Genomic DNA, 15,401 nt, shown 5'->3' on the forward strand with positions numbered 1-15,401 from the left:
AGCCTATTTCTTTTTCATATAACATATGACACAAAATGATAAAAACCTCATTAATAATCAGATTATGGCTCCTGACAGCTGAAAACAACACGGGCTCATTTATGTTCTGTTACATTAGATTTACCGCCTCTGAGGGGATGCTTCCACCCAAAGCATTATGGGGGGATTCGTTGACTGACCCCCTTTTTTAAGACTTGGACCACCAAACGAGGTCAAAACAACACGTCACGTTATATATTTATATAACCTTCTTATCGATAATATTAAATATTATATTCCCATATGAATACCTGAAGAATCTTGTAATACGCTTCCAGACACCCCTACACTGGACCATACCATTCTTTAACATTGACCGTTCGCCTTCCTGCGTCACGCCACGCCCACTCCCTGTCCACGCTCCTGCGTCATGGTGTAGCATCGTGAACATTTACGTAAGTAGCTTTCTGTGTAGTTTAATACACTTTAGCAACTTTAATACCCTCAGAGTGTCTTAATTAGATTTGTATAAACGAAGCTAACACTTAGCTAGTCGGTCTTGCATTTCCAGTGCTGGCTAACTAGCTAGCTGTGCCTGTTATTGGCATTTCATCCCCAATATAAGATGTCATATCATCTCATGTTAGCTAACTGTGCTGCTCAGGCTGAGCTGTGAGACAGGTGAGGATTAGCTGCTTTAGAGACATCAACATGTAGTTCATTCTTTTATTTTAGTAGTCTTTAGTGTGTATGTGTTGGTTTCATTTGAAGCAGGCCTTTATTTCTGATTCCCTCTCTTTGATAAATATAATGAGTCATATTTTAGAGTGACACCACTTCCTGTGTGATGTCGGGGGTGACAGCTGTCTGTTCAAGATGATGGCTGACAGGGAGGAAAGCCCAGGAGAGTCAACTCCAACTTCTGAGGCCAGTTTATAAAGGTAGGACTGATTTGATAGGAGCTTTTGCATTAGTCTACTTTCAAGACTGAAACATTAGCTTAGCGTCCTCTTAAAAGCATGGACCACCTAAAAATCGTATCTGTTCAGCAGTTTTCTTACTTGAAAATAGCTTTATAGAACAAAATGAATTATTTACTCCATTTTACATTAACTACATCTATATCTGACAGGATATTTTTTCATGGTAGCCATTTGTTTACCATACTCGATCTATGGATATGCAGAAGATAGGAGTCTCTCTGTGCCTATAGACTGAGCCGCGTCTTATCCATTGATTTACTACAGGAAACATTACACAATCTATACTGTGGAATCTTGATTTATTTTTTTCTGTTGGACTTTTTTCAGCATGAAGACAGTGATGTTGATAGCTATCACTATTGATTTGCAAAAAAGGGCCGCAACATGTTTTCCCCCCAATTCTGCTGTTTTGTGAGCAACAAATCTGTGTTGAAATCATAATAAACAAAATTCAACTCTGCATCAAAAAAGAGAAAATGTTTGCCGCTCACCATTTCCTACCATGCTCACTTTGTTCTTAGTCTCACATGCAACTTCCTGCTGTCACTAGATTCATGACACACAGATTTTATTTCATCAATCAAAGCTACAAACTTGGTTTTGTAAATAAACTAACAAGGCAACTCAAGAGTGAACTCTGATCCGTGCTGTATTCTCTCATGTCGATGATGGTTTATGATGACTTTACCATCCAATGTCAAGCTTAAACCATGGAAATAACCACCATTGTGTTGATAGCAATTTTGTAGACTAATCGACCGTTAGTTCCCTTTTTAAAGTTCAGCACTACACTAAAGCCTAATACTAATTTTTGATGAGGTTAACACTACATTTGATAAGTATTTACCTAGACCTGTGGGTCCCGGGGACTCCCTGCTATCAACAACCCTGAAAGAAAACAGCTGATGATTTGTGATTATTTGGTTTGTCCCTTTAATGTCAGTCAGACACAGGATAAGATGCTGTATGGTCGTCACAAATCTCTCTGCCTCCTTGGCACGTTGATCATTTCTTCGCTTCTGGTTCTGTATTGTATGGTTCTGTGTTTGAGTGGAAATGATGCTCAGCTGTTGTCTGATTTTCTGGCAGTTTTGTTCTTGAATAGTTTCTTGAGGTCCCCTGACTACAGTCGTTGTTCTGTTCTGTACATGTCCAGTGAGCTGGTGAAATGGATTTGATTTGTCATCATGTACTGATTGTAGGTGTTAATCCAGCAGGATACTGTAAGGATTGAGAGACTTCAGTTCAGTGAAGCTCGCACCTGCGCTGTACTGGTTTCCCTTTACCCCCTAAAGAATTGTCATTGTATGTAACTCTCACTCTGAATTAAAGTATAAAGCACATGCAATCATTTGGACATGAAGCCTTTAATAACGCAGGGCAGATCTCCCACAATACGAACCAGGTAAAAATGTATTTGACATAATGGAACAAAGAAAAGCGAGATGAATTCTCCTTGAGTCAGCCCTCTGAAAGATGATTGGTTCTCTGTGGTGTTGTGACAGACTTCATGAGACGTAATTTCAGCTGACTGAATGTCTTTTTTCAGTAATTGAACAATCTCATGAAAGCTACAAGGTTGTACTGTTTGACAGCTGCGCTGTGCATTGTTTGAGGAAATGGTATAGCCCCAGTCACACAGGACCCCCTGTTACAGTTCATTTTGCAGGGAAGGTTGATTAAACCCTCGACTGCAGCGCATGTGGTGGAGTGTACAGGGTCTGACGATCGGGCGGAAACTGTGCAGTGAAGTTCAGGTTCTGGGCTTTAAATTGAAAATAAATTAACAATCCATCCCAGAGAAAGTCATTCAGGAAACAATTCAGCTGTTCTCCTGCAGCCTGACTGTTATCTGTACAATCAAGAGGACTTTCTGCACTGCCCACGGTGAAATACTCCTTCATTACACTGAACAAGGCCAGTGTAGTTTGTTCTACTCTGCAGAGTAAACATGAAATTGTGCAGCGGTGTCGACCCCACACACAGTCTGTCCCAGATTTTACAACGGTGGAGTTGTTTGAAATAGAAGCAGAAGTTATCAAACATATTCATAAATGTAAAAAGATATATATTTCAGTAATATCCTTTAAAAGAAAGAAGGGCTCATTAATGTGTTTTCACTGGACTTTTACATGATGGAGCAATTGTAATGGCTATTTTTTGTTTTATCAGCTGAACTAAACATTGCCTGCTTTCACAACTGTTTGACATATTTCTGAAGACAACATTTACAAGAAGACGGGGTTGGTTTTATGTAACATCTTGCAGCAACAGAGGGATGCTCTGTCAGCCTGGTTTTCAGAAGCATTAGCACGTACTGAGAGCCGATTCCAACACCAGACATTTCTTCACTTCAAATTGTCGCGGTCGATGGAAAACACTCAACACCAAATACGATGAAATTGCAGGATAACAGCGCTGCGCAGCTCAAAGTGCAAAGTTAGTTACTCACTCTGTGAAAACATGAAGGTGGAAACGTGTAAATACTTTCCCCCTTTTTCCTGCCATGTTTTATCTCTATATTTAAATTGATTAAGGGATGTTTAACAGTGATCCCCCTTTAGATAATAAATATATGCTCTCTTCATAATCTCACACAAAATAATTTTTTGAACATTTGTAATGTTTATTTTTTGTTTTCAAAACATTTTCACGAGACTGTAAGAACATCTGTCTGCTTCTGTCTGTGGTCATTGCTCAGTTATTCACATTTTACTTCATGGTCAGTGTTATGACCCTCTTTGCTTCTCCTGTGTGGCAACCAACACCTTCCCATTGCTTCAGTGAACTAGGATGATAGTTGAGGGCAGCTTTCAAGTCAATTCCTCATGTGAAGTCTGACAAGCTCCCCGGTCAGCGGAGGAAACACTGTGATGGTTCAGTCTCTGACATCTCCATCTGAGACTTCTTCACTGGTTTATCATTCAGCATCTATGAGATCATTTCAGCTGAGTGTCGGCAGCCAAACCTGCAAAGACATAAACAAATCAAGAGAATATTTTACATGATACTTTAATATCTGCCTCTTTAAACTGTCTAAACTCATATCAGCAAATTGTTAAACTAGCAAACAGTCTAACAGGAGTTAGCCCAGAGGCATCGGTCAGTGTTGATGTTGTATAACTAACTTTACATCAGACAAGCAGACATACAGAAGCCAACTTGTTTGGATTAAGTTGTAGGTTGATGCTACGGATAAAACAGTGAACTTCTGGCTAAATATGTAGTTACTAACTGGGTAACGTTGCTGATTTTACCAGTTAAACTATATCTCATGCTACAAATGATCCATTAGTGACTTCGTCCAGACAGAACTCGCTCTACTGTTTTGATTAGACATGCTGCTAAGCTACGTCGCTAGGCTACAATCTACTTAGTCATATCAATACATACAGAACTGTCGAACGATGATGCTAGTTAGCGCTGAAGTATTATAAATTAATCTGTAATCATTATGTTAACTATTTAGCTATAGCATTTTTCCTCAAGTATAAAATGAGTTTAAGCGCTACATTCATCTAGTGGAACATGGTCTTGCTGTCTAAAATGATGTATGATGTATGCTGAGAACTTCCAGATGTATATGGGTCATTTTTATCCTACTGATGGACCGTTGTGCTAAAGATACCAGAACTTATTTTCTGGGTTAGTTTAAGAGGGAAATAAAGAACTATGTGAAGGAATACCTGGGATATGACATGCTTTAATATTTTGGTCACAAAATCACACCTGTGTTTCTAATGAATGAAATGGATAAATTAGTTCCCTCCCATGTTGTCCTCGACACAATTAATGAGAACAAGGACAAATTAGACTAAACTGGGACAAAACACCCACTTATTCTTCTCACCATCATCCCCGTGTCTAGAAAAACACCGACACACACACATAAAGCCATGAGGCAGAAACTAAATTCAACATTTTCTTGCCATGGTTGAATGCACCGTCTTCCATATCTGCATTGCTGTGACACAAGAGAGGCCTGTGTGATTTAAATTCTGTCCTCTGCTCGTGTCCCTGAGGGTCTGTGCAGCCTAAATTCTGGCCTGTGTGGACTGTAAGGATCACATCAAATCAAATGTAAATACATTTGAGGAGGCAGACGCCCGATGTAGAATGACCTCACCCCCTGGTAGGGTCCCTCTGCTGTCCACATCCATGCCTGCTTTAATGTAAATCAGGGCCTTAAAGGTTGGATTCATGCCTTTATGAGCTTTTCAATAGGTGAGAATTTATCAGCCTTTATACTTTACTCAACTAGGTTTCATTTTATCTGCATCTTTTAAATGTTAAAGGTGCCGTATATCAGTATAGCTTCTTCATTCCACCACCAAACACCACTAAAGGCATTTTTCCACCAATTCTCTTCACTACAGCTGTAGATCTGCTTAAATGCTCCACAGCTCATCTGCTGTAATCCGAGTCTCCAGACGCCACGAGATCCTAAATTGATTTGAAAAGACGTTATTTACTCCCTCCATCCACAGATGAGCTTATGCACCTACTTCAGACAGGATGTGCGCTAACACTTCTAGCTCAGGAGCTACAGTGAAGATTTTGGTTTAAAAAAGGGTGAAAATAACGTCTTTTCAATCCAATTTGGGATCTCAGAGCTTCCAGACACTTGGATCTGGCCAGACGAGCTGTTTGGAACTATTATATATTTTTCTGCCAGGTGTCCCCAGCTACTTCAGTTGTTTAGCAGAATGCTGCAGTGCTTTTATTGCTGTGAAGCTCCAGAAATGTTTTGTGGACTAAGAAAATTCAACTGATTTCAAACAGCACTGGGGGTGAGGAGATAATGACTACATTTCCATCTTTGGTTGAACTTCTTCCTTCCTTTGTTTCCTTTCTTTCCTTTCTGTTACATTAGATTATATATGTAGAAAACACCAGAATACACCAGCTCAACTTTGACACTAACAGGTGAGAAAGCAAAGAGTTTTTTGGGGACATCTTCTCTAAATGCAGCACAGAGAAAAGTGAAATGCATCACTGCAGCTTAATGGCCGATCACACATTCTTCTCTGTTTGTCTGCTGCGTCTTGAGCACAAAACAGACCTTTGGAACAGATCCGATTTAATGGGTTTCCTTTTATATTCAAACTATATATATATATATATATAACTGAGGCCGTTTGTTCGTGCGTCCGTCCACTGATCCAGATCTGTCCATCTTCCTGTGATGTGCGGACTGACACACTCAAAGGCGCCACACTTGTCTGATTCACAGCAATTTTAATGGAACAGATTCTGCTTTAAACTCTCCAATCACTCATCTTGTCACACTGAGTGTTCTTGACCTTGCATCCTCCAACAGAGGGTTGTGAATAGAGTCTCTATCCCCTCTCTTTCTATCTCTCTCTTACTTTTTTCCACCCCCCTCTCCTCTCCTCTCCTCCTCCAGTCCACCTACCCCTCTTTTGCTTCTGCAAACCACATAATGAGTTCTTGTCTGGTTTAGCTGAAATGCTTCTTTTTTCTCTCCTCTCATCTAAAATGCTGCAACTATTGACAAGTTTCTACCTGTCTTCTTCAAACCCATCATTTTCACCGTGTGTGTGAATGCTTCACTGTAGGAGGAAAATTAGAGTGCTTGATGTGTTTTTGTTGTGAAGGAAAGAGTTTCTTTATAGATTTTTCTTGTCTCTTGTTTTGTAAGACAGCACTTTACAATGACATATATAATGTATACTGTTAGGCACACAGTAGCAGACATGTGAAGGGTTTCTTATTCGTCAGTGAGTGTTAATGCAAACATCCAGCATGTGTCCACGACTGTTGAGATACTTTGAACCTCTCTGATCTTGCAATTTTGGGAGAAAAATCTGTCTAGAATTCGTTGTGTCGTGATAATCACACTGAACTCTCTTTCACATATGCTTTCATGAACATTGTTATGTTACCTATGGTAGAGTACTACAGGCATACTCTGCACGTATAGAGAAGTAGATTAAAGATAAAAGATGCAGATCTTCTTTCCACTTCATCTCTTTATATCACGCTGCATCCTCTGTTGTATAAGCTGCACATCTCTGCAGTCAAATGCCGAAAGAAGCTCTACGCTACCTTAAACCTTTGCATATTGATGGGAAAATAAATAACGCACATACATATAGATAGATGTTTGAAGTGTATGATAGGAAAGAATACATCATATTTTGATGCCTGTGGAATAGCACGAGCATATTGCGACATCGACGTCTGGTCTGCTGGTCGTGAGCTGCTCAGAGATCAAATCAGACAGAGAGGAAGCGTCAGTGTGTCTCTGAGCCGGTCCTACAATCATCATTACTAACATTAATCGATTAACTTTCACACTACGTGACCTTCACAACAGTTTAATGAGTAAATGTTATTACTTCCTCTACACCGCTGGTCTCTCTCTCCACGTCTCCCTCCTCTTCTTCTACTTCTTTTTGTCTCTGACAACTTTAATTTGTGTGCAATGAGGCACACCCTCGCTTCCTTAAATTAACCATTAAATAATGCAGTATATTGGCCTAAGGTGCTCAACTGCAAATATTTTAATTACTAAGACAAATGAATATCTTTATAAATAACTGAGCAATATAAACAGTCATGATTGGGTATGTTAAAATTCTCAAATAGGTTTTATTTCATTTATTTTCAACAGACAGTTTGAATAACCAGTGAAGTGGAGCTCAGGCGGGGGAGTCAGCAAACTCCCTCGCCAGCAGACTCGTGACCTTTCTTCCTGAAACGACATGCTCCAAAGCAATAACCCAAAGGAGTCCGTCACTGAGAGGCCTGTAGAATGACAGAAAAATCTGAAAATGATTTGAATATACTGAAGTTGTGTTATTACACAGCTGCTGTTGAAACTGGAACCTGCCAGAACCTGGAGATGCCTGGCATCAGATCCGGTCCTGCTGATGTGTTGTTCCAAGTAATTATTTGTAGGGCTGGGCGATTATGCTAAGAATAATAATCATGATTATTTTGATTGATATTGAAATCACGATTAATAAACATGATTATTCACTGATTTCAAAAAAAGGATTTATTGAGCCACCAAAACTCAACTTTAAATATAACTTTTAGAAAAACAATCAGATAGATTAGTAACAAGTAAAAGAGTAAATGATAATATGTGTATGTTTGCGTGATGGCAACGCGTACCACTTGTCCAAAGTGTTGACCAGTGTCTTGAAGCCTGGGTTGCTAACTGTACTGATAGTAACATGTCCTCAGCTAGCATGAACGTCACAGCCTCCGTTATCTCTCGCTGTCGCCGGGAGCCGGTGGGATATGGAGCGGCACTGTAAAGAGTGTCGTCAATGGAGGACAGTGTTGCGGTGGCGGTGGCTGTGGCTGAAGTTGACGCTCTTGCACTTTTTTGGGTCTTTTGCTCCTTCAGTACTTTGTCATAGACCACTTTATGGTTAAATAAATGTGTCGTGTTGCCCTGGGGTGCAGACACGACGGCGTGACAGACTTTGCAAACAATCTCCTTCTGCTCCACGTCTGACGATTTGAAGCCAAAATGTCTCCAAATGACCGAAGTTGTCCTACCTTTCTTTTCAACTTAAGGCTCAGGCTGCTTTTCTGCCATGTTGTCAATCGCTCGTTCCACAATTGATCCACACACTCACTGCTGCAGCTGCAGGTGACACAGGTGCGTTCACTGTGCTTTTACAGCGCAGTAATTTGCATACACGCCGCGCGGCGGCACGTTAATCGTTTTTCTTCGATTACAGTGTTTTCATGATCGTGAGAAGCCAAAATCGAAATCGCGATCAAAATTCAATTAATCGCCCAGCCCTAATTATTTGTGTATAAAACTGTTCCAAACTCAACTAAAGTCCTCCTCAAGCCGTCAACAGTGACTTGATCAATGAGACATGATGTGATTACTGAGTTCAGACTGAATATCTTTAACGTTGCTTTTAACACGTAAGCTCAGCACACACAGGACTCAAGGAACCAAAGAAAGAAGAGTCATCACGTTACTGAATCTGGCTTTGGTGCCAGACTGTGGTGGTTTGACTTCTGATGAAGAAATGAAAGACTGATATTTTGCATTAGAATGCAAACAACAGCAGGAACATGAGCCTTTCCTACACAAATTTGAGGAATGAACAACATGTTTCTGCAGTGTGTTCTTTCATTTCCTGGGGACATTTCATCATCAGAAGTCATCATCTTAGATATGTTGAGTTTTAGTGTTTCTCCATCATCTTCCATTGACTTCAGCACAGCTGTCGCCTCAGTCTGGCCCCGAAGCCAGATTCAGCGATGTACTGACCCTTCCTATCTCGGTCACTGGCATCAAAACACTCAGCACGTAGCTTTCCCATCAAAATGTAATTTGAAAACAAATTTGTTTTATATAAACGTAATTTCTACGAGACACAGTTGTTCACTCGTCTAAATTTGAACTGCCTTTACCTATGATTGAAACGGACGACTAGAAAATGAAAAAAGGCCAGTGATGGTGGTGTAAGTCATAAGATTAAAGCGACGCTCTACAGTGCGACTGCTGTGGCTTTGAGAGAGACGGTGACTTTGCTGTGCTACTGTACTTCAAGTATTAAGATATGGTTAATAATTTGTGTTGTCCTGCAGCCATTTCTATTTAATCAAAAGTCTCTGGACTGCAGATAAAATACATACCGCGGACAGTCAGTGTTTCCCTATTTGGTTATTCTCCTTTCATATTCAGCTACATTGACACTGCAGGCAACAAACATCCACATCGCAGCGCACACACACACACACACACACACACACACAGGCATGGGTAATGCAAAAACAAACATACACACTAAGGTGCATGAACACACATTATCACACCCACACTGACACACCGGGGCACCACAATTCAATGTCACAGCCATTTGCTATCATCTCAGACATGGTTAGTATTCTGTCTCGGTGCCCAGTGTAGTATGAAGCAGTGCTCATTTGTATGTTGATAAAATGTAATCTCCCAGGTGCCTGGCTGAATTTGTGAACACTATCCTTCTGACATTTGCAGAATGCCAAGCAACACATTGCTCTGCCAGCCAGGGTGGAAGAGTGTGTGTGTGTATCTGTGTGTTTTTCTGCCCAAATGTATGTGCGTGACATCGTCTGTTTGTGTCGCATGAGCCAGTCAAAACCTGTTAACTTGTGTTTTTGTTTTCATACATGCATCTGTGTGTGTGTGTGTGTGTGGCCTTGCTTTTCTCTGTGTGTTAGTGTTTGAGTCTTTTTTTTTTTGTGCTGGTCTTTATTTCCTCTCTTGTCCCAAGAGGCTGGTGAGGGATTAAGCCAATGTTTGCTCAAGACAAGAGATAAGATGTTAATGCGCGTGTCTAATAGGAATTAAATTTTACAATCTTTCACAAGAAAGTGTCGAGTAGCTTAACTGGTTTGATGAAGAGTCACTCTAACTTCATTTTTTGTCTGTTTTCCAACCTTTTTGCTGAAGTTCTGGTGAGCATGCAGTAATTTCATGAATGTTTTAAATTCCTTTAAACCAGAGAGAGACAACATTGGCAGATCAGTTGGATCAGAGTATTTGATTTGATGTCTCGCTGCTTTGTCATTGTGATGGTTTAAAATCTGCATTATCAGTGAGGAGAGGCTTTTGATATATGACAGTGATGGTAGGTTAACTTGTTATTTGGTTAGGCTGCTGTTTATGTCTTTATGACCACAAGTTAGGGCACCCTAATGGAGAAGATGATGATTTAAAGCAGCAGACTAAACATTGTCAGCAGTATTCTGCTAGCATTCATGTGTAGCTACAGTACGAACATAACGCTGGGAGATTTAAGCATTTCAAATTTCTCAAAATGCCCTTTGTTAAATATTTTGTCAAGTTGTGAACTAACATCATTCCAAAGGTTTCCAAAAATGTTTGCTGGAGGGTAACGGTAGGTTTCATTTGATCGTCTGTCGCTAGAACTTCCAGGAGGAGTCAGAGAATGAAAACATGACGTGAATAAATCACCTTGCCTGTGAACATTTGAACTTGGGTGATGTAGACAGATTTCCATAAGCAGTGGTGTTTGTTTGACGGCAAAGTTCATTTTCACCTTGAGTTTACTTCTGCAACTGTTTATTCACCTCAAACAGCCACGTTACATTACCGTACATTAGCAACATGGTCATACTGTTGAATTAAATCTTCTGAATTGCAATATATAAGACGAACAATCAATGAGAAGCTTTTTAAACAATGATTTCAATAAATCGACGCATCTTTCCTCGCCCACTCATAATGTAGACACACGGAAACCGTTCCCAGTGGGTTGATTTATGCGTCATGTTATATAACTGCGATACAAAGCTTCTGTGTCAAGGACAGAAGTGTCGCACTGACATTGACGGTGAGGTCAGCTTGCTCACTTGCGTCATGAAACTAATTGTGTTATCAGGTAACACTGACCTTTTGAAACGTGTCCTGTTTGTAATTTCTCTGAATGATGAGTCCTTCTCTTTGAACAGACCTGTGAGATTCCACCTCTCCTCCTTATAATTTCTGCACGTCTTCACCCTAAAATAGCTGAATGATGGTTGAGTCTGCTTTTATCTGCACACAGCACACCTGAGGTAAAGTGCTGTGATGCTCTCTTACATATCAAACCAATCATGAAGTTGTTTTCCTCAACAGAACAGGCGCAGCAAAACCGGGTCATTCTTTATGTTGTGGAGTCGTTGAATCTCCCACATACGCAGCTTTCATTCCCCTCAGGCAGCTACAATAATTTTTCCCAGAAAGCTATAGGTTTTGCAAAATAGTGATGTCTTGCCGCTGGAGTTGTACCCTCTCACTGCACTTCAGCCTCTTCCTCTGCAGACGATTCAGGGAGCTGCCAGTGAAAAGTGTGATCTGCCACTCATACACTGTTTTGATCTGGGTTTAATTGTTATGGAGTTGATTTTCACTTAGATGTTTGTGGACGCTTAAAGGTATATTCCGGTGTAAGTTTAATCCATGGTCTAAATCAGCGTGAAACTGTGTTAGACTCCCTCTCGAGAGATCAAGTTAGCAGACCGCTAATTTACGGAGTTTCATCAACCTCAGAAACGACCGCACGACAACAATACACTGCAGTAAATGGATCCAAATATAAACCGCCACCAAAAAGCCACAAATAATGCTCAGAACAGCACCAAACTTCAGCAACAGTACAAATAGGGTCTCAGCACATAGTCCGGGGCATCTAACCTCCGCTAGCTTAGCTGGATTTCTATTGTGAAGCTAAAAACAGAGTTCATCTCTCCTCCATCAGCTTCCGGGTCGGGGAAGTCCCGACGAGACGATTACCGAGTGCGGTTAGAAATGCTCAATTCCGTTCTTTTCCCTGTCCGCTCTCGATAATAACTGTTATAAACTGGCAGGTAAGACACATATGAACTTTGATTGCTTTTCCATGGAGTCATAATCATACATTTTCATCCATGAGCCGCGGAACTTGGATCCATTTACTGCAGTGTATTGTTGTCGTGCGGTCATTTCTGAGGTTGATAAAACTCCGTAAATTAGCGGTCTGCTAACTTGATCTCTGGAGAGGGAGTCTAACACAGTTTCACGGTGATTTAGACCATGGATTAAACTTACACCAGAATATCCCTTTAATGAGACACTCGATTGTGATATCGTATGTGTTTGTTTTTTTACTATTTCAAGCCAACTTTGCGAAGGCTGTAAATAAATATCTGCCTGTTGTGACTGGAAATAGAACCTTCAGCTTGATTAGCCTGCTAGCTGCAGCTGATAGAAACAGCCAGTGACAGCTCTAATTTAAGTCAATGCAGATCTATGGTTGCTGGCTGGAAATAAGATGCTTTTCGACCCAAATGTTTTAGAAAATGACTGAGAATCTCTTTTACGAAAATAGTCACTGTCATCACTGTGAAATGAAAACCTCAACGGAGCAAACGGTCATTTAGTCTTTGATTCCTGCTGCTGCCAAATCCGAAAGCAAAGAAATGATAGTCCAGTAAATTAGCCACTTGTGAGAAAATGTGACTTTTGTTTGCTAATATTGGCTTTTGGACCCGAGAAAATAACATGTAATCACAGAGAGAAGTGTAGCAGTGACTGTGATACAGCCTTCCCTCTCAAATAGTGAGTTTATCTGGGTTTTGTTCGTCTGCTCTGAACACATATTGCCACTTGAAGCAGTGTGACCTATGTGTCATGTCATGTTGCTACAGTTCTCGCCGTGGGCACTGAGATACAGAAACCAAGTCATCTGTTTCAAAGACAGTGGCGTTTAAAGTATCAGTGAGATGTTCGTGTCCCTCGTCTCCTTCCTCCTCCTCCTCCTCCTCCTCCTCTCTCTCGCTGTCTGTCTGTCTGGGTACAGTCGTTCCCCGAAGGAGTCGTGTCAAACAGAGAGGAGCTGATATCAAAGGTTGTGTTAGCCCCCTACGGGTTCGGGATCAGAGGGGTCGAGCCAGGAAGAAGCAAAATGAGACGAGCAGGGAAGAGGAGAGGAGGAGGAAGGAGGAGAGAGCTGGGAAGTGGAGAGGAGAAATTTGCCATATTGCAGCGGGGTAGGGGGGGCAGATGAAAGGAGGGGAGGAAGGAGGAGAGAGAAGGGAAAATGTAGAATAAGTAAAGGAGGAAGAGGAGCGAGATGTGGGAGACAAACATACTGTAAACCAGTGTGAGAGAAGGAACAAAAGAAAGTACAGCTGTCATCTGCTCCTGCCAAGGTCTTTTGTTCGTCCTTCTCTGTCACCGGTGAAGAGATGGCAGAGGAGGAGACGAAATTAAAATCTGCTCTCAGGGGAAATGAGATGTAAAATACAGTCATCAAAAAAATCATCTTTACACTTCAAGTTAGCGTCAACAGAAACTATTTATTACACTGTCAGTTCTGCAGTGATCGGGCTGGATACCTGTGGCTTTTCATCTAGCGCCATCATACAAATGTTTGATGTCATTATTATTTGTTTAATACTTTGGTTTATGACCATGTGACCAAAAAATTACGTACATTTCTATCAGCCTCAGTATAAGGATGAGTGAGCACACAGGTCAGAGCTGGCATGGACGTCTGCTCTTTGTAGTTAATGTTCAAGACTCACTTCAGTCTTCACCTCGACACCCGCATAGCATGAGTCCTTCTCACCAAACCCTCAAAAAAAAGAAAGTATATGCACTTGTATGTTATTACCCTTAAATCATAGCACTTATGTTCTCATGGTATCCGTGATAAATAGCAGCTACTTTTCTCAGACGAGGGCTTGACATTTCTTTTCACTCTCATCAGCAGTGATATGTTGTCGTTTCTTGTTATTTATTATATGTTGCTTTGGACAAAATGTGGCTGTTGTGCACTTAAAGTGTCATATGACAATATGAACAATAACTGGTAACTTTACAATTTGTTATGTACAATCCACATGAAAATCAACAGAATATCAGTGATGTCGGGACACATTTTGTCTTTCACTGATGTTTTGCTCGTATTCATAGCAGTTAAATCAGAAACATACTGATGGGAAAATGTATTTAAATCAAATCCAGTGCAGCACTAGTAGCTCTCGCTTGCAGGAGAATTAGTGAGAAGAAATTAAAGGAAAACATATTTATGATCCAACACTGTCGAGACCTCGCTTAGCAATTCAGGGGCCAACGAGAAAATATAGTTTCACGGAACTTATTCAGATATTAATGGTTGTATAAGCCAGGATGTAGTTGGCAGGCGGATGGTTTCTGCTTGGCAGTGTTTTCTTCAGCCCAGCTGGAGTGTTAAAGGTCAAGAGCGATGGGGAGATGTTTACAGCGCAAATTACATACAAGCACAGAAGCCTGGGGAGAGCTTACAGGCTCCAGTGGGCCTGACTTGACTCATTAGTTAGAACTGCTGCAGCTCCATCAGTGTGCAAAGCCATGAGAACTGACAACAGCACTTCATAAATAAAGTGGTGGAGCTTTTGGATTTAGTTTTCATTATCGAGTGTGAGTGTCAATGAAGACGTGCTCAAGAATCTCCTCGGCTGAAGCAACCTGCGCCTCGAGGGAAAAGCTCTCCAGAGTCGCTGTTTTAATGTGCAACTTTTTACCTTGAGGCGGTGAAAATACAAGTTCCTTTGCCAGCAATTGGCACTTATGACTGGATGAGCTGTCCAGTCTGAAACTGCCATGTAGCTGAGGTAATTCTGTAGACATTTTGACAGGAGAGAGGGCAACACATAACAACAACAGTACAGCATGTAAATTCAAAGACAAACTATCATAAATATATATATTTTCTTCAGTCCTGCGCAGTCTCTAAAGAAAAGGGTCGTACCAAAAACCAAGCACCCGAATGTATCATTTATACAAAAGACATTGAGGGTATGATAATACAAGTCTCTCAGGTTGAGGCACGCTGTAGTTTCATTACTGAGTCGTGAACTTCAAATCTGCTTCAGACAGCGTTCCTGTGTGCTGCGCTGCCTCCGGTGTGTTGCAGTGCCCTCAGTAGT

At 40.9% G+C, this 15,401-nt stretch overlaps 1 protein-coding gene across 1 annotated transcript in view; it reads left to right on the forward strand.

Moving 5' to 3' along the window:
• Positions 1–379: 379 nt before the first annotated feature.
• pcbp4 (poly(rC) binding protein 4) overlaps positions 380–15,401 on the forward strand; it is a 488,978-nt gene continuing 473,956 nt past the window's right edge. The window contains exons 1-2 of the mRNA XM_030418806.1: positions 380–434; positions 806–920. The gene's annotated coding sequence lies outside the window, so the exon portion shown is untranslated. The remainder of the gene's footprint in view (positions 435–805; positions 921–15,401) is intronic.

Source organism: Sparus aurata, chromosome 6 (genome assembly GCF_900880675.1).
Source record: "Sparus aurata chromosome 6, fSpaAur1.1, whole genome shotgun sequence".
Classification (NCBI taxonomy): Eukaryota; Metazoa; Chordata; class Actinopteri; order Spariformes; family Sparidae; genus Sparus; species Sparus aurata.